The 26,045-nt window shown below is 59.1% G+C and overlaps 1 protein-coding gene across 3 annotated transcripts in view; it reads right to left on the bottom strand.

Annotated features, from left to right (window-relative positions):
* The window catches only part of FGR (FGR proto-oncogene, Src family tyrosine kinase), a 36,379-nt gene extending 11,669 nt beyond the window's left edge, over window positions 1-24,710 (bottom strand). For 2 of the 3 annotated variants that reach the window (XM_024203350.3, XM_024203352.3), the window contains exons 1-2: window positions 24,254-24,710; window positions 1,858-1,918 (exon numbers count right to left, since the gene is read on the bottom strand). The gene's annotated coding sequence lies outside the window, so the exon portion shown is untranslated. Of the gene's footprint in view, window positions 1-1,857; window positions 1,919-9,345; window positions 9,408-24,253 lie in introns of those variants that run through there. The other variant, XM_024203351.3, reaches the window with a different exon arrangement.
* Between the last annotated feature and the right edge of the window lie 1,335 nt (window positions 24,711-26,045).

Below are 26,045 nucleotides of genomic sequence, written 5' to 3'. Positions count from 1 at the left end.
GTCGCCAGGCCAGGAGCGAGGTGCGTTGCTAGAACGACGCAGATACGGACTTGGTTTCTACAGCGTCTGCAGGCTCCGCTGAACGCCCTTCCCTGCTGCCACGGAAACAGGAAGAGCCCTGCGCAGCCGTGGTCAGGCTGCGGCTCCCGGCCTGCGTCTAGTCGGGGGCTCCTCTGCTGCTGGCTGGCTGCCAAGGGCCTGCTCGGTTTAAACCACACGGGCTGGGCTGAGATCAGCACCGAGGCCTCGTCTACATGGGGGACGTTTCTGGAAAGTCTCCCCAGCGTGGCTAGCGCAGGCCCGGCTCCTAGCACAGATGGGCCCAGGTCTGGACTCTGCAGTGGGGTTCTCTGCTGGCCAGATCTGCCTCTGAAGCTGCTTTCCGGCTGGAGCTGGGCAGAGAGCTCCCTGCGCTAGTTGACACCCTGTGCCACGCGGGTAGCAATGCATGCCTCGGGCCGGGGCATGACACAGGGTCCGATCTAGAGACGCTGCCTGCCTGGGGACGCCCTGCCTTGCGGAACTCAGGAAGGGCCGGGCCATTCAACTTCAAAGAAAGCAGGACCCCGCCCTTCTCCTGCGTCCGGCTGAGGTCTCCGGCTGTGGTGGCGCTGAAGGGGAAGCAGACGCTCATGCTGGCTGTACCCGATAGTGTGCAGCAGGCATCCTGGCCCCCGCTGTAGCCGGCACGGCCCATTCCCTCCCCAGCCTCTCCACATCCCCGTGCAAGAGCGTCACGTCACCTCCAGCCCATGTGCGGCCCAGCAACGAGATCGGCTGAAGTAGCAACGTCCTCCGGGCCCAGCGCCTTAGAGAGGGACCCTGCTCCGTCCGCGTTTCACTCAATGTGCGACTCAGCCGCACTCGAGTGGGCTCCCGGGGGAGGAGACACCTCCCAGCCGCCGGGCCCCACTGCGGCCTGCCCTAGCTCGAGCCCCGGGCACGCTGGAGAGAGGCCCAGTGCTCCTGCCCAGGCGGCCAGTCCTAGGGCCTTGATGGCATGGCTGACGGGGACCTGGCAGGAGGGATCCCTTGGCGGGGGGTGGGGGGTGCTGGCTGGAGGGTGGGCTCTGGGCATGCTTGTTATTTTCCCTGCTTTCGGGGGGGGGGGGGGAAAAAAGGGGGAACGGGGGGGCGCCCCCCCCCCCCCCCCCCCGTCAGTCCGAGAGCACAACTGCACTGTGTGCACGCAGGGAGCTCCGGAGGCCGAGCCGAGCAGCGGAGGCTGGTGCCCGGAGCGGTGGCGGCAGGAGATTGGTGGATGCAGGGAGCGCACAGGCTGGCGTCTCTTAATGCAGAGCGACAGCGCCATCCCAGACACCTGCCACTGGCAGCCCCGGGTTAGATGGATGGCAGAGAGAGTGGGGGCGGGGGAGGAGGAAATACCAAACCCCGTTGAAGCCAGCGAGAGAGAAGAGACCCTCTGTGAAATCCTGCCCACGCACAGACTCAGGGCCGCAACAGCAGCCCTTGCTGGCCAGCTTCTGCCCTCTCAGCCATTGTCCCACTGGCCGGGACACACTGCAGCAGGCTCCAGCTGACTCCCCAGCCAGCGAGGGGGGTGAGAACTACCTCCTGCAGGGGCCGGAGGAGGCCGTGGGGTGTCCGGTGCACTGTGCTGTAGGGGAGCGGGGGGGCTGTACCTTTAGAGCCTGTCTGGACTTTGGTGGTTCCATGCAGACGCAGAACGTCGCAGGGAGCAACACACTGCGCTCTCCCTCTCGCAGGGGCTCTGCCCCGTAGTCAGGTAGGGAAGCCCAGGCAAAGGGCAAACAACTCCCGAGGCGCAAAACCTTTCCATTGACTCACCAATGTGACCGCCTGTCCCTCCCCCCCGCCACACACATTGACACTCACTGGGACGGCTCCTCAGGTCAGTTCAGCTGCTCCATGTTACCTGCCCAAGGAGAACGAACACCTGGAGGACACAAGAGAGATGGAGAGAGGTGGTGAGATCCCTTAGGACAAACCCCACCCCCTCCCCGCCGCCACCTGCGTGATCCAGCTGATGACAGGCCATCCCAGCAGGCCACCTCAGAGCAGGGCCTAACTCCGTGCCCTTCCCCAGCCCAGCCTTGCTCACGTGGGTCGTTCCCTTGCCACGTCCATAAAGCACACGCTGCTCCTCAGCTGAGAGGTGCTGCAGACAGCCGAGCCAGCCCTGCACTCTGACGGACACCCAACCCTCTCGCAAGCCAGTCCTGGGCAGGAGTGCCTCCCCGGGACACCCTAGCAAAGGCCGGTCCTGCTGTCATGGGCTAGGCGCTGGGTAGAGACCGAGGGCGGAATTTTCAAAAAATCACCTAACAGGTGTGATGCGCCCAACTCCCCTAGGCTGTGAGAGTTGGGAGCCTCAGCCCTATTGAAATGCTCACCTTAGAGCGGTGTTTGGGGAGGGTATGGAGGTGGGGGTGTCTCTTGGTGGCATTGGGGTAATTTATGTTTAATAAAAAGGTACAAAGTGGAATAAAGCGCATCCAACGGGTTAAAACCTTCGCAGGAAGTGGGGAAAGGCCAACAGAAATACACGCATGTACGCGCACACAGGGACACACACACACACATACACCCCATAGCACCCCTTTGTGGTGATCTGCTGGGGTTCCCAGAATTGTGAATTACTGTCACTCCCTCAGTAGAGTTTTGCTATTGCTAAGCTGTGTGACAACCCCCTCCCCTGCGCTGGCTCATCTGCCTTGCCAGCAAACTCACCAGGACCCAGCCAATCCAAACCTGGCCTTGCTGGTAACAAACGGCGAGCCCCATCTCCCGAGTTCCCCAGAGACACCCAGCCCCGCCTCCTGAACACTCCCAGAAGTGATTACGTGTGTTGCTCCTTTAAAGAGACAATACCCTGTGGCCGGTTAACTGGGGTTCACATGCCCTGCCTTTCCATCACGGCACTGAATAGTAAAAGTAAAACAGGTTTATTTAACAGCAGGACACAGGAACAAGTGATACAAAGTATAAGGAATAAAGACAGAAAGGGCTACAAGAAACCAAAAGTAAAAAGTACATTTCTAAAGACTAAAACTTAACCAGCTCTAGTTCTTGTTCCAGATGGTTTCCTCACTTACAGCAGCTTCTCCAGTGTGACTGGTTCTTCCAGCCAGAAGCCACCCTTGCAGCATCCAAAGGCTGGTTTCTTTGATCACCCAAGAGATGGATGGCTTTTCCTCTCACCTTCTCTTCCCTAAAGCCACTGACCCTCCATCAAAAGGCAGGAAGACTTCCTGGGGGTGCAGCTTTCCCCCCCCCCCCCCCTTGTTATGTGGTCCCTTTTCACCCACTTGCTCTCCTGAGGACTTGCATGTAAATGTAACTTCATGATCTCTGCCTGACGACCAGGCTGGCTGGACAAGCAAATACACATTCCTCGGTCTAGGGCAGGCTGGGTTATGCATTGCTTGTCAAACACAAACAATTTTCTAGATCATATTTATAACTCTTCATACACACCCATACACACCCACCACGCAGTGCTTTCAGGACCAGCATGTTATCACTTTGTATATGATGCCTTACAGGAGACCTTGTGATCCAAGCCCATTGCCCCCCATCCCAGCAGCAGGGACATGACTACTGTCCTGTCCCCCGCAGACTCAGCAGCCGGGACAGAACACTCCTCCCAAGCCAGCATGTTAGTAGCCATCTGCCTCAGTGTCCTGACTGAATTCCAGCCACACGGCCGTCTCCCCACATCCTCATCTCCTGACAACTGGGTTGTGAAATGAGGGTGGCTGAGCACAATAGGAGCAAGAGACAATGGCCCCGGACATGCCCCAGCTCAAGGATGTGCCGTGCCTTTCACGGCAGCTCCAAGAGGGATGGGAAGCCTTTATTTGGGTCGGGACCAGCCGAGCCCCCCCGCCCCCCAGGGCTCTTTAACCCTTTACAAGCTGGCCTTGCCCAGGCTGCCAGCCAACCAGATTCTTTAGCAGGTGGCCTGTGTGTCTGCAGCATCCGGCAGGTGGCACAGGGACACCTCAAGAGCCACAGCACTGGGGGCTGGGTGGATCAAAAGAGCCGCAAGAGAGAAGCGGAGAGAGGTGGAGTTTCCCCAGGTGCAGTCTATGGGAGCAGGGTCCCTTTAGGGGCTGAAATACACAGGATCCACACCCTGTCTCCTGCTCCACAAAAACTCCAACACACACACACACAAAATGCAAATTCAGAGGGCGCAAAACAGTCTCTCCCCCCACCCCCCCAAGCTACCCCTCAGTCTGAGGCATTATTTGTCTACAGTCATTATAGTAACAACTGGAATCGGACACCCAAGCCAAGCCGCACTGGACTGGTTTTGATGCAACGAGGCAGCCCGTGTTTCTAAGGCACAAAGGGGGCCCTGGCTATGGCGCGTTGGCCGCGGGTGATGCTGATCGTACCGCACGGGAGCCAAGCGTGAGGACGATGGGGTGTTAAGCACAGGGTACAGGCTTCGTGTACGCCAAGCGGTGGGGTTTCGCGGCCAGGGCATGGGAGTGGGGCCCAGGCGACCTGGTCCTCTTCCCGGCTCTGCCCTTGGCACATCTCTTCCTCTCTCCGTGCCTCTGTTTCTCCTGCCCCCATCTTGTCCGTGGAGAGCCTCTCTCGCCCTGTCCGTCTGTCCAGCGCCTAGCACAACGTGGCCGGGATTTGCTTGGGGCCGCCAGGTACTTGTGGGCTACGAACGTTAAATACGCTTGAAATGGGCATCGTGCCTTAACACCGCAGGTCCCAAGTTCGCTCCCCAGGACGACGGCCAGCGGAGTAGTCACCAGCAACACGAACAGGTCAAGCTTCTCCCCCGGCCGCCCTGCCAACGTGCTCCAGCCTTGGCCAGGTCTCACCCGAGAGCGGCGGCCCAAACAACCCTCGGCCCAGCGCTGGAGCTGCTCACAAGGGGGAGCGTCAGGTGGCGTCAGGAAGAGCCGCGCCGGGTCCCACCAAACTCACTGCACCCCGGCCACCAAACAGCCTCGGCTTTGGTGATCTAACTAGCCCAGCTGGGCGATGCCAGGGCTGAGGGTCCCCCATAGCCCATTCCAAGCCACCGAGCCGCCCTCTTCACTGAAATCGGCGTCTCTGAATCCCTCACAGGGAGCAACAGCCAACTGAGAAGCGCAGAGGCATCCCCAGGCTGAGATCTCGGACTCTTGGACATTAACCAGCCATCTCCTCACCTGGGTCCACGCATCAGCTGACTGGTGAGGATCCATTCCCAGGGGCCAGATGGATCCCTAGCGTCACTGCACCAAGGCTGGTGAAGCAACACAGGAAGGGGCAGTGACCACGGGGGTGGCTCTCCCCTACTCACATGGCAAGTGCACTTCTCCATTCCCCAGTCCCTCCCCACACGCTTTGCGTGTTCCCGAACTCTACAGAGAAGTCACCACCAATCAGCCTTACAGGAAGGAACCAGGAGCAACCCAGACTGTGCCCCGGGGAAAATCAGGGATTGCAACATGAAAGGAGAGTCACCACTCTGGTCCCACTTGCTGCCTACGGTGTGTAATGATCCCACGGCCCCTTTCACAAGACAGGGGCAGCCCTGGTGGAACCCCAGCGGAGCCGTTCCACGCTGCCGGGTCTGACCCTCACTTCCGTTTCCGGGCCCGAGTTGTTGCGCAACATTGCTGCATGTTAAACAACTGCCGTGCTCCACCCTAGAGCTGGCTGCATTTCCACGATGGGTGAAGCAATCTCTTCCTGCTGCCCCATCCCCTGCAGCTGGGTCCCAATTCCAGCCCCTTGCACTCTACCCAATGCCAGCAACATATTCCAGGATGATCCCGCCCCAATTCCCGGGCACGCCCTCCCACGCCACCCACTCCTCTGCGGACAGAAAGCTTCTCCGACCTCTGCTTCCCCACTCTGCCAGGAACCCTCCCCAGTCCTTCCTCACACTACTGCTCTCCCAGCCCTTAGCATGGTCCACTCACAAGTGCCACCCCTGGGAAGCAGGAGTGCCGGAAGCTCCCTAGAAGTGGGGTGGGAGGGGGCCACTGGCACCCGGACCAAGGCCCCACCCCTGTTCTGCCCAAGGCCCCGCCCTCTTCCCCTGAGGCCCCACCCACCACCCACTCCTCTCCACGCCCCAAGCGCTTGCCCTAAGGCAGGAAAAAAGGGGGAGGGCAGAGCTTTCAAAAGCAATGGGACCATGTCCCCCCCCCCCCCCCCCCCCCGCCCCGTCCCCCCAGAAGCCGGCAGCTGCGGGGAAGCAAGAGCAGCTGACACTACCCAGACTCTTATTCAAGCTTCTCCACTGCCCCTGAACACAAGGCATCTCCCTCTAAGCCTGACCCCTCCCCGGCTCACGCCAACATGCTGGCTCCGCACGGTTCGTCCCTAGGGCCGGCCGGCAATAGAAATACCCGCTCAGCCTACACGGATACCGCGTCGCCCTAACGGCATCAACACCGACTACGCCGCTCGTGGAGGTGGAGTTAAGACAGCGGAGAGGGGCAGTTACGTCCGCGGAAGCGAAATTTAAGTGTAGACACCTGCAGAGTTAGGTCAGCGTCAGCCCACTCTGCAGCGCAGACCAGCCCTTGGGCTCGGTTGGTGGGGACTCTCCGGGCTCTGAGCTTTGGGCTGACGGGTGCCCTAACATGCTCCCCCCGCCATAGATTCTGGCCTCGCCCTAACACCCCACTACAAATCCAGGCTGCCTGGGTTACCAGCCAGCCTGCAGATCCCACCCTGTGGGTGGGGGGCACAGGGCAGGCTCCAGGACAGTTTCAGAGCTGTCCTCTCGCCGGTGATGGGGGATCAGCCCGAGGTTACCACAGCCCTGAGCCGTCCGGATCTTCTGCTCTCAAAGGCAGCGTGGGGTGGGTGCATGTGGAGTCAGGCCTCCAGGGGAGTGGCGTGGAGCCCTTTCTTCCTGCCAGGGGGAAGGCATCCTGCCAGGGGAGCCCCGGGGGTGCCAAAGGGAGCAGCTTCCCAGCAGCAGCGTGCCAACCACCCTCATCCTGGGACTCACCGCTGACCCCCGCCAGCGATCCCCCAAGGCCCAGCAGATCTTGGGCTGGTTCCTGCCGACCCTCTCATGGACCATCTCGCTTCTGAAGACCACAGCCCAACCATCTCCTGGGGAAAGGGAGGCAGATAACAGCAAGGGGCTTTCTGAACCCACCCGCTCTTCCCTGGCACTGCCCTCAGCTTACCTATGGCCCAGACGCATCCTAGCCCAACTAGAAGGCAGGGAAGCCACCCCCTCGGTAATCTGCCTCTGGCCCTACAGTGGAGAGTGAGGGGGACCAGGCCAGAACTGGGGAGCGGGAGGGAGAGGAAAGAGAAGCACAAGCATCAGATGATTTAGTTGGGGATTGGTCCTGCTTTGAGCAGGGGGTTGGACTAGATGACCTCCTGAGGTCCCTTCCAACCCTGATATTCTAGGATCAGGGAGCACAAGAGGCCCCATGAGAGGAAGGGAAGGGTCAGTGAGGGAGGGGGGAAGCAGATCTGGCCATGGGGAGGGACTGCCAAGGGAGAGCAGGCCCAGGGCATGAGCTCTGGGGAAGGGAAGGAGATTGGACACGTATGGGAGGAGGAGCAGGAGAGGGTGGCAGGGGGCAGGCTGGGGTGTCCTAGGCATGCGTTTTGGAGATAGTGGGGTAGGGGGTAGGCCCAGGGCACGGTCTCTGGGGCAGGGAGGAGCAGCCAGGTGTGAGCAGAGGGCTGAGAAAGGGGAGGCAGGCCTTGGACATGGCCTCTGAGGGACCGGCCCGTGTCGACATGCTGCACTAGGGGGAGGGTATTTATTTCCCAGCTATGGCCCCATAGTCATCGCTGTCTTCTTCCTCCCCAGGCTATTTCCTCGCCCCCCTCCCATGCCAGACAACAGAGAGGACCATGCAGGGCCAGCTGCAAGGCAGGGACACTTCAGAGCCGGGAGGCAAGGAAAACATTGGGGGGGAAAGGGGGAGCAGGGCTGCCAGCCATCAAAGCCCCTGCGGGATGCTCGTCCGGCTCCCCACTTGGTTACTCATCCCCACCCTCGAAGCTGCTCCCTGGCTATCCAGCCTCCCCACCACGGCGGCCAGCAGCCAGGGAGGCTGTGGGACAAACACTGGAATCTGTCGCCAGTGCCGGCCAGGAGGGGGAAGCCTCGACCAAGCGGAAAGGCCTTGCCCTCAAGAGCGGCGGTGGGGGCACAGCTCAGCCCCCGCCCCCAGACTCTAGGCCACAAACTCTAAAGGCTGGGAACAGAGGAGAGGTACCTAGGCCAGGCCCTGCCACGCTGCTCTGGGTGCCTCTATCCTCAGGACACCCCTGTGAGGGAGGGGTTGTACTGATGGCACAGAGACTGAGTGACTTGTACAAGATCATGGAGGAAATCTGGGGTGGATCAGGGATTTGAACCTAGATCCTCCCAAGCCCCAGGCTGCACCTCTAACCACCAGGCCATCTTCCCGCCCACGGTCTGGGAAGCAGACTTCTCCCTAACTGCAGCCGACTTCTGAATCTCCTGCTCCCAACAGAGAACCTGCCCCCAACCCAGCGCAGCCAGGCCTCAGCTGACGTGACATGGCAAGGCAAGAGGAGGGTGGCCTTCGGCCTCTGCAGTCACTCATTCCCGTGTTCAGGGGACATAAAGCACCATCCCCCACGTAGGGGCCCAGCCAGAGCCAGCTCCACATTTGGACACACAACCCATTCCCCACGCCTGGAACATTTCAACAGCAGCCCCCGTCGTATGAGACAACGGCCACCTCTTAACGGAGTCCAGTCCAGCCCTCCTCGGCTAGGACAGGCAGCGTTGAGGGGGAACATGGTACGGCTGGAATCTGGCCTGAATCAAATGACCTGGATCCAAAAAACGATCCATTGGAGCGGGTTCAGAGGAGAGCCATGGGAACCATTACAGCCATAGCCTTAAGGCGTTCAAGCTACGTCACTTAAAGAGACGGTTAAGGAGTCGGGAAAACAGAGTTTTGATAAGGGGCTCTCCTGTCTGCAGCCAAACTGCTGACAAGATAGAGTGGCTGGAAGTTGAAGCCAGCCGGATTCAGATGGGAAATAAGGCGTACGTGTTTTAACGGTGTGGGTATCTATCCGCTGGCACGGCTTTCCAAGGGTGGATTCGCCATCGCTAGCCATTTTTAAACCAGGATGGGACGTCTGTCTAAAAGATCTGCTCTCATTTGAGCAGGAGTCCCTTCAGGGCAGTCCTCCAGCTCGTGTTACGGAGGTGGTCAGACTCCACGAGTCCAGGGCTCCGTTCCGGCCTTTGAGATCTGGGGGAATCCGGACACCCCTCACTGGTGAAAATGAAGGGGCCCAGCCCCCCAAGCACAGAGAACATCCCTTGTGGTGGAGGAAGGAGCTAAACACACACAGCTGACCCGACAGGACTCACACCCTGTGGCTGGGCTCAGAGCTAGCACCTCGGTTCACCCAGCTGAGGCAAGCGCTTTCCATGTCCCCATAGTGCAGCGGCGTCGGGAAGCCCCCAGAACTAACCGCCGGTTTATTCCGGCTCCCACTTCTGCACGCCCGGTGCGGCAGGCTGCCCAGCGTCTGTTCTCAGAATGGAAGAGGAAGGGGAGGCGCGGCTAATTGGCCCGACGCTGCGAGATACTGAACCTGCAGCGGGGCTTATGGGGAACCTGCTCCTCGCACAGGGATGTTCCCAGGCAAGTGAAGCAGGAAGGGAGGTGCTGAAATTTCTTTCCCCTTTCTTCCCCATCAGAACGCTCGCTGCATTGCTGCCTACAGAGGGGTTGGGGCTGCTTCTTGGGAGAAAGGGCCCTCTCGCAGGGTGGGCTGAACTTTTCTGACCCGGTCTACATGAGACTTCCCTCCCCCACCGATAGCCCTACAGCACTCTGCAGTGTGGACACTCCCCCTCTCCATCATCATCGTGATCAAAGGCCTCCCTTCTACCGCGCGTCTCATCCAGTGCAAAACCACCTGGGCTGGTTACTGGCTGGGAGGAGCCGCTGCCTCACCAAGAGGGTGCTGGAAGCGAGCCCAGAGGCACAGCGAGAAAGTGGCGAACAGCAACACATGGGGCACGACTCTCCAATATCCCAGCACCTTGCCCTCCAGCGCGTTACTATTAGCTGTATTACAGGAGTGCCTAGAGACGCCAACTGAGATCAGGGCCCCACTGTGCTGGGGCTGCACTGCACACATATTAAGAGACAGTCCCTGCCCTCAATGATCTAGACAGACAAGGGGTGAGGGGGGAAAACGGAGGCACACAGCAGGGTTGTGACTTGTCCAAGGTGACGCAGCAAGGCCACGTCAGAGCTGGGAAGAGAACCCAAGCCTCCTGGGTCCCAGTCCGATGCCTGATCCACTACGCTGTGAATAGTAGTAGTGAGACACGACATGTCTGTATTGCCCCAGGAACCCAGAACGGCTTGGCGGAGAATACACTGACAGGCCCACTGAAATGCAGCCCCTTCTGTGGTGGGGGATGGCAGCCACCTGCCCACAGTCCAGCACTGCCGGGAGGGAGAGGTCAGGTCAAGGGCACCATGCAAAGCCCCTACTGAGAAGGGCCAGGGGTCTTTAGCAGAGGGGGCCTGGGTTCCCAAGGGCTCATGCCGAGCCCTGTTCACCCACCCTGCAAGGAGGAAGGCCGAGTTACCTCTGAACCTGCCATCCAAGTAATCCCAGCTACCCTGCCCCTAGCTGCTGTACCCCCATGCAGAGAGGGTGTCTCGGTACAGGGGACGCGAGCCTCAGCATCTCTGCCCCTTTAGCCTCATGCTCTCCAGCCGGCTCCCCAATAAGATGGGGGGGCTCATTCCCTCCTCTGTATATTACCCCACTTCTCCATGGCAGCAGCTTGGGGGGGTGGTTACTTTTTTGTGGGGGAGGCAAAAGAGACCAGGCAGTTCCCCAGCAAGCTATTCTCAGATGCAGCAATTACAGAGACAAAGCTGGGGAGGGGGGACGACAGGACAGGGAAGAAAGAGCCCCCCCTCATCAGCCCACACCTCGGTCCATAGAGTCTTGTCTAAGATGCAGGGAATCGTTATAGTAAAGGCCGATCCTGCGCTGGGGGAAAAGGCCTGTGCCCCCTGCCCGCCCTGTGCCCCACCACTGCCCTGTGCCCCCTGCCCACGCTGCCGCCTTGGGCCCCCTTCCCACAGGCAGTGAAAGTCCCCGCTGCCAAGGTGGCGCCCCCGCCCAGCCCGCCATGAATATGTAAGAGGGAGCTGGTCCCAGGAGCCGCACAAGGGCCGCTATTGAGCTGTGAAGATGCTGTCTGCCCTCATGCGCCCGCCCCCAGCTGTGCCAGTGCAGGGCTGGCCTGGTGCCAGACCCACTGCACAGGAGCACCCATTGTTGGGGAGGGCCCCTCTGGGGCAAGCCGGCTGGATCCCCCCCTCAGCGTTCAGTTCCGGCAGCTGAGCCGGGGAGGGGAAGCTGGTCTCCCCACCTGCCAGGGGCACAGTGAGAGAACGGCTGAGAAGAGGAACAAGAAACCGGCTGTGGTTGGGCTGGGGAAAAACTGGGGTAAGAAATCCTTGCATGGAGCATCCCTCCGAGCGACCTGAGCTAGGACAAGGCATTGCAAGCAGCAGCTCCAGTGCCCCAGGCCTTCCCCTCGCCCGCCCCCCCACCCGCCACAGCCCCCCCAGCCCCAGGCCCTCCCCCCCGCCCCCCCCCCCCCCCATCAGCATCCTCTCCTCAGGGGCTTCAGGCAGCCGGCTCCGGTCACTGGGCAGGAATGAGACCTGCGCCTGTGGCTCTGTGCCCGCTGCAGATGGCTGCCTGTCATGCCAGCCCTGGACCCGTCTGCTCCCCCACACCTAGCCAGCGGGCATCGTCTGAATGCCGTGGGCCTTTTATTGCAGTGCAGACATCGAACTCCTCCGTCTCCCTCTTGCTACGGCGGTGTCCACACGGGAGCCGGAGGCAGCCGTACCAGCTCCACCAGACATACCCACGCTAGCTCTGAACGAGCCGGTGCGCTCAAAATAGCAGCGTAGCCGCAGCAAGCCTAGTACAGTCCCGTCTGAAACCCTGGGGACCTACTTGGGCTGCTAGCCCGTCCCGTCACTCCTGTTGCCGTGGGCTAGTACGGGTTCATGAGCTGGAAATTCCACCGCCACTGCAGATGTACCCAGTGTCTGTCCAGCGCCCAGCACAGCGGGCCCTGATCTCAGCTGGGGCGCGAGGTGTTACTGTCAGACAGATCAGACCTCCCCCCGGCCCGCACCATCTTCAGCACGGTAGAGCCCACGGTCCCTAGCTCTGGTGTTTCTAAGGTGCCCACTACCATAGGATCCAAGTGACAGCCCTATTCCAGGGCAGAACTATGGGATGAAACAACATATACAACAGGGACCGGTCGTTTATACAGCCGGATGGATCCAAGAGTGCTTTGCAGGCAGCGAGGCAGACTCCGCTCTGTGTCCCCTGTAGGCCCCGGTTCCTACAGGGCTTTGCTCCCCCACAGGTGAGCCATAGCCCTTCCTAGGAGAGCCACCTCCGCCATCCTGTTCTAGTGACCTCACCCAATGGCGGGAAAGGGTAGAATTATTCCCCCGCTTGGGCACTCAGGTAGTTACCGCCGCCCATACGGGGCCAGGACTTGTGCCCCTCTGTGGGGAAGGGGCCAGGAGCTTTTTCAACATATAGGACCTTTGTTTAGATCGGATCGGTAAGACCCTGACTTGTAAGAGCAGAAGAGCATCCTACTCGGGCACTGGTCCGGGAGAGACCGGGGGGAGGAGAGGGGCGTGCTGTGGGCTGGGTCACCAACGCTTCCTAGATGACCTTGGGTTCCACTCCGAGACCTCCCAGCCCAGGGAGAACCAGCCCAACCCCATTTAGCTCGCGAGCTCTCAAGAGTGACCGCAACAAGCGGGTTAGCTGCAGTTCATCTGTGCGCCGATGCAGATGGCGCCCTCTTTGAAACCACCTCCGCACCTTTGGCGGCTTTCTCTGCGGCCGATCCCGCTTGCTCACATCTTTCCCTTTAAAAACCATGACTGCCCCCTTACTAGCTGTGCTCGCGCACCCTACCCCAATGCTCAGGGCCTCGGGTCAGTCACCCCACCCACACAGCTCCTTACACGGAGAGTGGTACCCCCCCATGCCACACACATTGTGAGGATCACGGCGGTGCCAGGACTGGGAACTGACCGGGGAGTTTCCTGGACATTGGCCTGGAGCAAGCTCTGCCCAGTTGCTCTCTCACCTTTCTGGGCCAGAAGCATCTTGCTTGCCAGAGGATGTGGAGCAGGACGCTGGTGAAAGCATCTCAGTGTGGCTGGTAAATAGCCCATCAAGGTTTCTTTTCCTGCCTGGGTTCAGGGGGATTTCAGGTTCTGATACCTGCCAAATCGCCAGGCTCAGAAACTCCTGCTGAGCCCTATGGGCCAGGTTGGGCCCGGTTCTTGCTAAGCAGCCCCCTGGCTCACGGTCCGTCCATCTCTGCTCTAGGGCACGAAGCTTTCGGACATATTCGTGGGCCTGGGGGGGAAAACCCGCCTCCAGGTTTGAAAGAGACACGCCGGCTGGAAAGTAAATGAGATCCTCTTCCCCCAGCCCCCGCTGCGAGGAGAGGAGAAGGGAGGGCCCTGCTGGCCTGTGGCATCGTGCTGACGGACGGGGATTGCTATGCACAGAGGATGCCGCGCTCCAGTCCTGCCGTGCCAGAGGAGAGAACACCCCGCAGAGGCACATCTTGCAGGGAGGCAGAAATCGTTCCTCAGACTCCGGCTCTGCCGAGCGCCGTGGCTGACAGCGCATCCTGCCGTCACGGCCCCTCCACACGCTGCTAATCCCCCTGCCAGCAGCTGGGCTTGCCCAGTAATTAAGGTAACAGTAATTGGAATCCTATCGAAAGCACCAGAAGGCTTAAAATAGCCTATTGTTTGCACTGCAGCCATGACGGGAGGAGGGCCTGACTTCCATGCCCCCCCTCCCCCCGCCTATTGCGCTCCCCTTTGAGAGATCCCAGCAGGCCTGCTGTGCCCGGCGCGGGTTGCATAGCCACAGTTTGTCATGGGCACTGCCTCGCACAATGGCTGGGGAAGGGCTGGGTGCAGTAGCCACTAAGAGGCAGCCCGGGGCTGTGGCTAATCCTCATGCACCCAGCTCCCCCCAAGGGGCTTCCAGGCCAACGAGGACAAGGCTGGCGCTTTGCCTTCCTCCGCGTCCCAAGGGCGACGGCTCAAGGGACGGGCGGCAGAGCCTTTCAGCTCAGGGCCGCTGATTGAAATCCAATTCAGCCGTCGCTGTAAGCTGGCACCGCTGGGTACCTGCTCAGTGGCATGTGAGAGAGGAGTCTCACTCCAGTGGAAGCCACAGCCCCACGGGGAGACGTGCCATCCTATCGAGCCACCGAGCAGAAGGCAGCTCAAATCGGCACAAGCCATTGCCAACGTGACCTAGAGGGACAGCCCGTATGGGTGAGCGCTGAGCGTTCACCCTCCAGCCCATCCCGCTCTTGGCCTCAGGGCCGCACCTGCCACCTGCACCGTTTGTAGCACGCACATTGGCCATTCGTCCAGGGACCTGCGCGGAGACGCACCTACCACAGCACCACCGCTGGCCTTGAACCAGTCAGGCGGCCATGAAAAGCCCTATGTAGTCCATCGCCAGCCCAGGCCCATTGGTCTCTTCGCTTGGATTGTCTTATTCATTGGGAAAAGCGGTCCTGAGCCCCGCAGCGAAAAGGCAGAGCGCAGGGGAACTAAGCAGCTATGGTTCAATCAGAGAAGAGCGTTGATCTCTGGGGAAGAGACCCCGCCCCCACACACACTTTATGTACTATGCAGTGCGCTGCCCACAACACACCCGGTGGTGTTCTGTCCTCGAGACACTTCTTGGAATACAGCTTCAAACTAAACTCGGCCCTTCCGCCTTATGTGGTAGATAACTTGAGTTCCACGCATTGTATGGGACTGTCTTTTGAATGAGATCTTTAAAAAAAAAATTATGTCTTGTCTGCCCTGCGTGGATTTTAAAAATTCTGGTGTCTTGAATTCGATTTCTCCTCCACTTATTACCACGCAACATTTAGCGGCTGTCCTCCACCCCAGAGATGGCTGCATGGTATGGACACTGAATAGTCTGCGTAGTTCACGGCATGTTCGGAGATGAACAGCACTATCTTTATACATTTCAGTGTAGCCACACGGTGTGGAGGGGAAATAAGGACATTTTCTCTCTGTAATTTAAAAAAGGGGGCACTGGTAGGCTAACAGTGTAATATAGCTTTTCAAAACCTCACATTTCAGCGGCTACATTACCAGTAATGACACCTCCCACAGTGAAAGTAGCCTAGTCACTTTCAGTTTTCTTTATAGTCAATTTCTAGTCAGTTTCCTTTTCCAGTTCTCATGCATTGGACTTGGGTTTGCATTACTACAAGATAAGGCTAAAGTATCCATTTAACTCCAACACCGATGCCTAACAAACACTTGGCAAAAAGCACATCTTTGTTAAAGAATCATTTCCCCCCCTTCCTTCAATTAAGGTAGGAGAACTCGCCTCTGAAACCTCCAGGATGTCCCGCCATTAAAGCAGGCCTGGTCACACAGGACATTCCTAACGTAACATACAAGCAACGAAAAACAAAAGCCTTAAAAGATGCGTGAACCTAAACTGCCTGACACGGTGTCTCTTTAAAAGAGGATCTAGCAGTGACTTTTAGACCTTGACATGGTGCTGACTCCAAAAACTTACAACCGAAAGTTGGGAACCCGCAATCAGGGCGCCCACAGATACTGTCAGAACAACTTGGCATAAGTGACTTCCTCAAATCAGTTGCAGAATTAGGACGAGAACTCAGGAGTCCGGATTCCCAACCCCCTGCTCAAATCCCTGGAAGCACTAGAACAAATACTTGTCTCATCAGTGATGTTGGTCTAGGCACAGCGCGATGTCACCAAAAGTCAGTGGAGTGGCTTCAAATTGACACCAGTGGACTGGGTACTTCTGGGTTCTAATCCCAGCTCGGACGCGGACTTGCTAGGTGACACTGGACAGGTTACTGCAAATCCTTGCCTCAGTTTCCCCATCTGCCAGGTTAATGATGCTCTGGAGTGCGGTGAGCAGGAGTTAATGCTTTGAGAGTACTAAGTGTTCTGGGGTCATGATTTGCAGAAGGTCAGAGGCCATGTGCAACCGTGCAAGCAAATCTGGCATTTGCACATGCAAATTGTTATTTATCCACACTTACGGTAATGCCTAGGATCCCAGCCATGGACCAGGGTCCCGTTGTGCTAGGTGCTGTACAAACACAGAGCAAAGAGATGGTCCCTGCTCCAAAGCGCTTACTCCAATGCGGAAGCTGACTGCGTGTGTGCAGGCAGACCCTGGGCATTTCTGTGCACGGCCCCAGGCACGTGACCTTTTTAAAATGGGACGTCTCCTCCTCAGACAGGAATCTGCGGGCTCCCTGCAAGGCTTGCCTTCCAGCGCTGGAATGCTGACCAGTGACACTTACCCACGCGCCGCCGCGGTGGTGGTAGGGTGGGTGAAGCAGCTCGTTTCCTGCTGGAGGACGAAGGGGGCTGGCTGGCAGCTCCAATTCGAGGCCAGCAAGGCAGCTCTCGGGAACCACTCCAGCATCCTGAGCGGAGATGGCAGCTCGGGCTGCAATCTGTGCACGCAGGCAGCCTGCGCCGCAGAGATCTGGCCGGGCGGGGAGCTGTCACAACTCCAGCAGGTCTCACCTCCCACAGTCGCACCCTGGCTTTGTGAGCGGAGTGCAAAGTCGAGAGCGTAGCGCTGTGAGAAAGGGAGGGTGCTGGCTGGGGGAGGAGGGTGCTGAGCCTTCCCAGAAGCTGCCGACTGAGTTTCGTCTCCTCCATGCAAGAGACTCACCAAGCTCCATTCTCTTTGGGGGGAAGCAGCAGGACAATAATTCAAGGAGATGCTTCCCCCAGTGCCCCGTGACTTCAGGGCAGGGACCATTCCGGGGCTACTCAGGGTGCAGGAAGAGTACAAGTACAGGGTTAGAACAGGGGGCACTGAAAAGCACCAGGCTTCCCCCTCCATCCATAATGCACTATTCTTGCCCCTTATGGAACAGCCCATCGGCTCCTCAGCCACAGCGCACTGCCCCAGTGGCCCAGCACGTCACGCCAGGGGGCACGACCCCAGAATGCACTGTGCTACCTGAGGCCGAGGCAGGGCAGTGCTAGCCCTCAGTGACTCGCTGGTGATCCTGCTGGCTTACCCAGAAAGGGGTGAGGTCGGGGGGGGGTGGAGGGACGCAGTGGAGAGTGGGGGAGCCCAGTGAGTCTGTGCGAACAGCGCTCCTTGCTTCGCAAGAGGAGAGCTGCCCGGGAGCCGGAGCCGACGTGGGGTGGGAAGGTTTTGGCCCGTGAGCTGTGCCTCTGGGTACGGAAACAGCCCCCCTCTCTGGGGCAGGGGCGCCCAGAGACACTAGTGCATTCCCCTCCACTCAGCCATGAGGATGGGTGACCCAGGGCGACCGGAAACGGCGCAAAGGCCCGTGTAGACAGGACTGAGCTGATTCCACGGCTGGCTCAAGAGGAGATGCTTGCGGGGGGTGGGGAGGTTTGTAGGCGAGGGGCCAGTCACCTCCCAGTGAAAAGAGGCACACGAAGTGAAAGTGGGTCCGTGGCGCGGGGGGTGGGGGAGGGCAAAGCGCTGTCGCTGCAGCACCATGGGACAGAGAGGAAGCCACACCATTCCGGTCCAGCATGCTCAGCTCACGGAGGAAGCTGGGTGGGAACCAGTAAGGGGGTGGGGGAGGGAAGGCTTCAGAGCTGCCCGCAGAGGGGAATCCCAGGGCTGCCTTGAGAGCCACGCTCTGAAGGGGGGTGGGGAGAAGAGAGGTACTTTAGGGGAGATCACAGCTTGGGTTGCGGCTGGAGGGCTGGACGTGGGGCCTCCTGGGCCAGAAAGCCCTTCCTCGTAGCCTTTGGGGGGGAGCGACTCTTGGGGCGCCAAAAGGACTCTGGGGTACACTTCCACCCCTTGGCTGGTTCGTCTGTTTTCCAGGCACAGAAGCCAACACGCTCAGGGCCCATCTGCCCCAGACCCCTGGGAACAGAGCCCCCCGCTACCTCTCCGCCAGCCACGGGGAGGCAGGAGCAGACAATGGAGATGGGGCCAACAGCAGGGGAGCCCCACCCTGCACCCCCAGCAGTTCAGCTGGCCGAGTAGCTATGGGGCTTCCTGCCCAAAGGGGAGCGGGGGTAGGGAAGGGGATACATGGGGGGGCCGCGAAGGGAAACCACACACAGAGAACTCACTGCACCCAAAGCGCATCAGTTTGGCAGCCCAGGTCGTCCAGGGGCTGGAGTCAGGGCCGGCTCCAGGCACCAGCCCAGCAAGCAGGTGCTTGGGGCGGCCAAGGGGAAGGGGCGGCACGTTGGGCAATTCGGCGGGTTCCTCTCAGAGGGAAGGACCTGCCGCCGAATTAGAAAGCGGCACGGTGGAGCTGCCGCCGATCGCGGCTCCCCCCCCCCCTTCTCTTTTCGCCGCTTGGGGTGGCAAAAACCCTGGAGCCGGCCCTGGCTGGAGTCTGGCTGTCATCAGCCCAGGTCTCGCGCTACCAGGGCAGATAGGGCCAAACGCTGCTCTCAGTAACACCAGCGCAACCCCACCAAAAGTCAACGCAAGAGCAGGAGGGATTGTGCCACGCTTGGGGGATGGGGGGGGGGGCATGCTGGCAGGACTGTCCCTCCCCCACAGCCCACTCCCCGCACAGCCCGCACCGTTTGGATCTGGATGGGCGGCTGGTGCCCCCAGGTATGCCGGCACCACCGCAGGACAGGGCGGGGGAGAGCTCATGCAATAAAACCCACAGGCTGGAATCAACATGCCGCACACATCTTACCCAATGTCCAGAGCACCCACACACACAACAAACAGTCCCATGATAGCGTTATCACCCCACACACACCCCCACGCCTGCCTCGCCTCACGCAGTCACATCCGGGCCCAGAGGAACCGAGAACGCCGATGCGTACGGGAGCCGTGTCACTGCTCAACTCAGAGCCCACCTGGCTCCCTACCGCCCCCCGGCCCCGCCGTGGAACAGAACCCATCACCCGGTTACCCTCCCCTTTCCAGGGCAACCAGGGAAAATTATGGGGCTTTATGAATAGCCGTTAGGGTTTCCTTCCTGGCATCAAGGACCTGTTTCTCCAGGCTTCACAGCCCCCAGTGCCACGTTCAGGACACAGACAGCTGTCTGGGTGGGTGGACACAGCCACATGGAGAGTGAGTGTTATGGGAAATAGTTAGCGAGAGAAATGGACGGGCAGCGCCCTGTGCGCTCAGTACATGGGAGCCTGTGGTGCCCTAGACGATTCCAGCATATAGATCTGGCCAGTGGCTCAGGCCGCAAGGGCAGATACGTACATCCCGTAACCAAGGGAGTAGCAGGCTGGAGGCCAGACCCGGTCCTTTCCTGCAGGGCCTGCACAACTCGAGGGCAGGGGGGCGTCTCCTGCTGCCAAGTGTCCCAGTCTGAACCCAGCCTATAGTGACAGCATCCTTGGCCATCAGACGGCCACTGTGGTCACGGGGTCTCCAGCTGGTCCCTCGTGGGCATGGGCCCCTATTGCACCCTTTGGCCTCTTGCTGAAAATCCCCAGCAGAAAGACCCAAGGGCTGGCTAGCCAAGAAAGCTGCACTGACCTCCCATTTCCCCAGCCTGCTGCGGAGGAGACATCTAGGGACAAGCCATGGTTTTACCAGGGATTCCTTCTCATGGGCTGCTCTTCATTCCCCAGGAGATGGAAATGCAACCTCCAGCCCCTGGGGGAGGCGATCACCTCTCTTCGTGCGCTGGGAACAGGGAGAAGAAAAGCTGGACCCGCTCCCCGCCTCCCGCTTCCCCCTTGCTCCTAAACGGCCTGGCGAGGTCTATGAACGTGGCCCACCAGGGACGGCTGCACGTTACGGTCACTGCACTGCTGCGTTGCGTCAGGCTCTGCCGTTAAGCGCGGGCGTTAATGTAGCAGAGTGCGGTACAGATCCGCAGACATGGCACAGGGGCCTGCTGCCGCACCCAGCTATTGGCGTCAGCCCTTTAGCTCAAATATGAGAGGCCCGTGCTTTGGGGCCGGACGTCCCAGGTTCAGTCCCGGCCAGCAATGGAACCATAGGGTCGCTGCATAGAAACGAACGCTCCTTCAGAGCCTGCCTTGCTCTGCGTCTTGCCGAGTCCTGGCTGGCTGTTCGGGAAATGCCTAGGTGCGCACTGGGGGAGGCCATTCCCTGCTGGTGCGGGCAGGGACAATCGGGCATGGCCTCATTCCTAGAGACCCCGCTCAGCACGAGCCTCAGGGCTGGGAGCGGGCTGCTGGCACGAGCTCTGAGTTCAGATCTACAGGTGGGTGGGACTCAGCATTTACCTGTGAGGAAAAGAAGGGGGAAATTGTCCCCAAAACATCAAGAAGGGGGGGGGGAAGAAAAACCAGAGCCTGAGAAATAATGGTGTGTTTCTCTGAGTTTAAGACATGCAGGGAGTTTTACACAGGCCAGCCCTGGCTTTCTTGCCCCTCTGTCCCAGCTAAACTGCATGGTAGATGCCTAGGACCCAGCACTGCGCTCAGCGAGTTGTGCACACAGCTACTTCCGCTCTCCCCCTCCCCCATATAAATACAGCGCACTCGTGCGACAGACCGCAGCTCAGCAGAGCCCACAAATGCTTTTTCTGCTGCACAACTCCCCAGCCTGCCCCCCGACTGACCCAAAGCTCTCGCACCATCCCGGCTTGGGAACGGATTCTTAGTTTTAGCAGATCTGAGACAGCAGAGTTTGAATCCAGACCACCCCAAAGTCTGGGGTGTCCATGTTGGGGACTCATCTAAGGAAGCCGATGGTTTCCCCCAAACGGGGAGGGAGCCATGGTCTCGCTAAAGCCCACTGCTCCTTTAAGGCAGGAGAATTGCTGGGCTTCCCATCACCTCACTGCCCTCAGGGTCTCACGCCACACCTGGGCCTGAGCACCCAGTCCAGGCTAAACTCCCCCCGAAGTCCAGAGGGGCTGTGGCAGAGTACGAGGTGCGGGACAGAGGCCTTTACGTAGAAGGCAGCAATCCCTTCCTTGAGAAGGAGGCAGGCCTAGTGGTTAGGGCAGGAGACAGGGAGTCAGGACCCCTGGGTTCTGCTCCGACCTCTAACAGCGGCTCACTGGGTGACTTTAGGCAAATCACTCAACTTCAGAGACTTGTTCCCCACCCCCCATGAAATGGATTCAATAATCCCTGCACACCCCGCTCCCAGGGGGCCTGCATGGCTCCATCACCGAATGGCCATAAAGCGCTTGGAGCTCCCTGCGCTCAGCAGGTGCTTGTCCCACTCTGGTCCAAGTCAATGCGTGATTCTGTTCGATCCAGATTCTCGCACCATGCTCAGGATATCAGAGTATCACAATTACCCCTTCCCTGGGGATCGAGCCGTGTGACCACCACGATTCATGCACCCGCCTTTGTCGTTAGCTTGTCCTTCCACCCTCTATTTAGTCACCTGTTGCATATTCACTAAACCCTAGATTGTGAGCTCTCTGGGGTGGGGACTGTCTTTTTTCTTACTTGTTTGCAACTGCTTAGCACACCAGGACCCTGATCCCTGACAGGGTCCTAAGACCTTGCTGATAATTCCTTTTGTTGTTGCTTTTGCAGTAAGGTAAAGTTCCACTTAAACCTTCGCCCTCCACTTGGTTGCTCCTGGAGTTCCTCCCTCTAGAGTGCTCAGCCCACACCCTGGATCATCTCTGTAGCGAACCCCTTGGACAGGAAGTAGGACTTTGTGGTTAAGGCACTGGATTGGGACGCAGGAGATCTGGGGCCAGTTCCCTGCTCCACCAAGGACTTCATGCGTGACCCTGACCAAGTGAGGGAATCGCTTTGGGCCTCAGCACCTGATCTGTAAAATGGGAAGATGTTACCTTTCTTCCACTCTTGGCCTGTTCAGATGGTGGGTGCTTTGGGGTCTGTCTCTGTGCATCTGACACAAAGGGGGCTCAGTCTCCAATGGAGCCCCCCACGTGCTACCATCCCCCTTAGATCCGAATGCACAAATGAGGAATCTGCCCCAGTGAGTCTCCACTACCCACTTTGCCCTTCATCAGCCAGAAGGGCACCTGCTACCGGCGTGGGAGGTTTCAAGCAGACTCTGCCAGCCTGTTCCAGTCAGCAGGAAAGTACTAGCCACCCAGCTATTAGTCCACAGACGCTCTGTTGTGGGCGTGGGGAAGGGGAAGATACCAGGCAGAACAGGGATAAGGATTTTTGAGCGAGGCGGGAGTTCATTCAAAACAGCAGCAAATCGAATGAGCAAGGGGGTCCAGTGAAAGGCATGGGTGAAACCCGGGAAAGGAGGAGTTGGTCCAAAGAGGAGTGGAAAGAAGTTAGAGCTTTACTAATGGGCAGAGGGGCTCTCCACGGCCAGTAGTTCCCCTCCCAGCCCTGGCCTTGGGCTGTACCTCTCCGACCCAGCCGGCTGTCACCACCTGACTGCTTCTTTCCTACAGAGGTCACGGAACAGGTGGCAGGTTCCACCCTTGGCCTGGCATCACCTGCAGCTCTTGTTCGCAGCCTGAGCAGAGCAAACGGGTCATAGGGACGTCCCCCTTGGCGCTCCTGGAGGGCATTCTGCTCAGGTCAGGCAGCCAGAAGCTCACCCTGTCCCTAAACAGGCAGGGAGCGGCTGCAGTGTAAACAGAGCGGAGTCAAGGGGGCTACCCTAGTGTATCCGAGGGGCCGGAGGTCTCCTTCCATCCTGGACGCTGCCAGCAACTGTTCCCTGCGTCGCAGCCCCGAGTCGCCACAAGCCCACTGGCTCCAAGGAGCGCCCCTTCTGCGGGCGAAGGGGACAAGTGCAGGGTGGCGTCAAGCCGCTCATCCCCAGGACCACGGCCCTCCCCCCGGGGACTGATCGGACGTACACCAGCGTATGAGCGGAGCAGCCGCAAAAGAGACCAGCCTCGGCCGCCAAAGGTCAGCACCTGAGCCCCTGCCAACTTCGGCCCTTTGCTCTGAGCATCTGATCCGGGCCCATTAAAGGCAGCCCTGTGACACAGAATAATCCACAGGCGCACACCCTTCCCACAAGAAAGAGGAAGTGCACTATTAGTAACGGCCTAAAGGAAAAGCACATTACAGGGGTAGCCATGGTAACCTCGTGCCACCACCACCCCCCATCCCTAGCTCTCGCCTGCTGGCTGGGAAAAGCAGGATTTCCGCTGGAAGAAGAGCAATTCCCGGATCTGAGGGGCTGCGAAGGAGGAGGAAATCGGGCTAGGGGAGCAGGGGACACACAAATACAATCCAGAACTGGGCCCGGAGCGGGGAGGGGAAGCGAGCCCCCTTCCCCACAGGCAGGGGGTGGGGGGGGACTTAGACAGGAAGCTGCAAGTTCCTGCTCCCAGCTGAGCCACCGCCAGGAGTTAGCGCAGAGAAATCAACTCCGAAAAAATGGGACCAGGACTGGGCTGAAGGCCCCTTTCCCAGACACTGTCAGCATCCCCGCTGGGGGCCCTTGGGACAAGGCTCCCGGAGCTAATGCCCACCCCACACTCAGCCAGGGGACAGTGGTGCGTAGGGTTGGTTCCAAGGACCAGTCGTCTCAGTGGCTGGGGATGGGTCACCGTGCAAGCATTTTCCGGGGGGGGGGTGTTGGGTTGGAGATACAGCCCCCCCCGGAAGGGCAAAATCATCTGAATTGCGAGGACTACAGGGGTGTCCCCTGCCCACCCCTCCCCGGACATAGCCAGAAATAACAGAGCTGCCACCCGAAGAGTGGCTGGAAGGAAAGTGACACCTTCTTCTGCCATCCCCCCAGGTCCAGATCAGGCAGGAAAACAAGCCGTCTGCTTGTGCGACATCCTTTTGTTGCTGCTGCCGATTAATGCCCAGCAAAGCGGAGCGGGGGCTTCGCTCCCCTCTGGGCCAACCGCGCCGGGGGGTTGCGCCGGATTGACACGGGAATGGAGCGAGCCTCGTTTGTTTCACCCGGGGAGAGCCCCAGGTCGCCTTCCTTCCCCGCAGCCACGAGCGAGCGGGGCGCCTGGCTCAGAGGGGCTGCAGCCCCCTGGAGAAGGCGGAGACAGCAGCCCCCCACACCGCGATCCTCATCCCTCCATCCGCCCCCCATCGCGCCGCAGCGGGATGCCCAGAGGCGGAGCGGGATTCAGACAGATCCCCCCCTCCCTACACGCCTTGTGCGGGGAACCAGAGCGACCCCATTCCCCAGCTGGCTGCATTCAAACACACGCAGCCCCCCGCCGCCTCCCTCCGCGCCCCCGCATCCCTCCCCAGCGCCCCCGCCGCCAGGCGCGCACCTGCGCGCCCAGGACTCGCCTTACCTTGCGCGTCTTCCGCCCGGCTCCAGCCTGCGGGCACGGGGCTGAGCTGGCCTCTGGCGGGGAGGCGGGCAGGGCACAGCGCGCCGGTGGGGACCTGCGTGTTTCCCTGTCTCTTCAGTGCTTCTTACTGGTGTACAGCCCTCAGCCGGCCCCGTTCTGCTCCCCCCCCTTAGCAAGGTTTCATTGGGCGAGTGGGAGCCGGAGAGAGCTGCGCTGGGAGCCTACACATCCCAGCAAATGCCCATCAGCTGGTGGACGAGACCCCGCCGCTAGGTCCCACCCACTCATTGATTGCTGCTGCTGCCTGGGGTCCTGCCAATCAGGAGCGTCTCCGGGAGGGGGGATTGGAAAGCCCTTGCTGGGCACACCCCACCCCAATCCCACAATCAATCCCACAACAGCGGGCTGCCCAGGCCAGGGGTAGATTGCAGAGCTACCAACCCCTTCCTGCCCCACGTCTCCCCTGCCCTGCCGCGGGTCACTAGGGTCCTGCAGACCTGGCCTGGTCGGTATCTTCGGAGGGAGAAGGGAACCCAGGCGACCTAGCTCTGGGCATTGGCCACAGCTAGTGGGGGCGGGGGGAGGGCCTGCCAATCAAACCATTCCAGGGTGTGGCTATATCAAAAATGTATCGGGAGGAGGGGGGCTGAGGAAATCCCTAGTGCCACCTGTTAATGCGACCTCTGGGCACCCAGCTCCTCAAAGGGATCCAGACCCCTAACTCCCATTGATTTCAAACGCATTCAAAAATCCCACTGATTTCAATGGGTGTTAGGTGGGATCAGACTCTGATTAAATTAATCATAGAACCTCAGCATTGGAAGGGGCCTCAGGAGGTCATCTAGTCCAACCCCCTGCTCAAAGCAGGACCAATCCCCAGACAGATCTTTGCCCCAGATCCCTTAATGGCCCCCCTCAAGGATTGAACTCACAACCTTAGGTTTAGTAGGCTAATGCTCAAACCACCGAGCTATTCCTCTCCCCCTGTTGCTGGTTACTACTAGGAGCTGCAAGAAACCCCACAATGAGCAACTGTGAAATAACCCACTCACAGGGTCCTTCCTAATGCCAGCTAGTTAGTGGCTGAGAGGTGAAGTGACTCCCCTAAGATTGCGAGCAGGTCAGTGACCCCCATGATTCCCGATTCCGTGCCCAACCCACCTGGCTTGACCCCTTCTGAGAGTACGGGCTGAAAGAGCTAAGGGGGCTGCCCCCTCCACTTCTTGCTAGAGGACACGCCGCTGGTGCAGTTTTGAGGCACGGGAGCTTGCCCAGGTGTGGTGCCCGTCCTGTAGAGAGCTGGGTGAATAACAGATCTCTCAGTTCACTTGCCATTCCAAAAGACTTTAAAAAAAAAAAAAAGGTTTCAGGTTGAATCAAAATTAAAAATTTTTGGCAAATGGAGGAGAAGAAAAAAAATGTCAACTCAGGTCAAACAAAATGTTTTGTTGGACCCGAAATGAAACGTTTCGTTTGGATTTTGAGCATTTTCAACTATCAACCATAAAATTGAAGGACATTTCAAAGCACAAAGTCACCTCGAATCAAAATGTTTCGATATTTCCTGAATTTGTTTTTTTAATTATTTTTTTCCCCCAACCAAAATGATTTGGCAAAACCGACCCAAATTCACGAAATGTTTTGGAGTCACCGAATCTGCATTTTTTGCCCCACCCCCCAAAAGTTTCCCTAGAAACAGTTTCCTCAGCTCTAATTCTGCAGGTAACGAACTGTACTTCTGCAGTGGATTTCAGTCCAGCTTCTGTCATGAGCACTAAGGCCCAGATTTCAG

Source organism: Terrapene carolina, unplaced genomic scaffold (assembly GCF_002925995.2).
Source record: "Terrapene carolina triunguis isolate 2854851 unplaced genomic scaffold, T_m_triunguis-2.0 Scaffold236, whole genome shotgun sequence".
In the NCBI taxonomy this organism is placed as follows: domain Eukaryota; kingdom Metazoa; phylum Chordata; order Testudines; family Emydidae; genus Terrapene; species Terrapene triunguis.
Note: the sequence above shows the minus strand (reverse complement) of the source record. Positions and strands in the feature narration are given on the sequence as shown.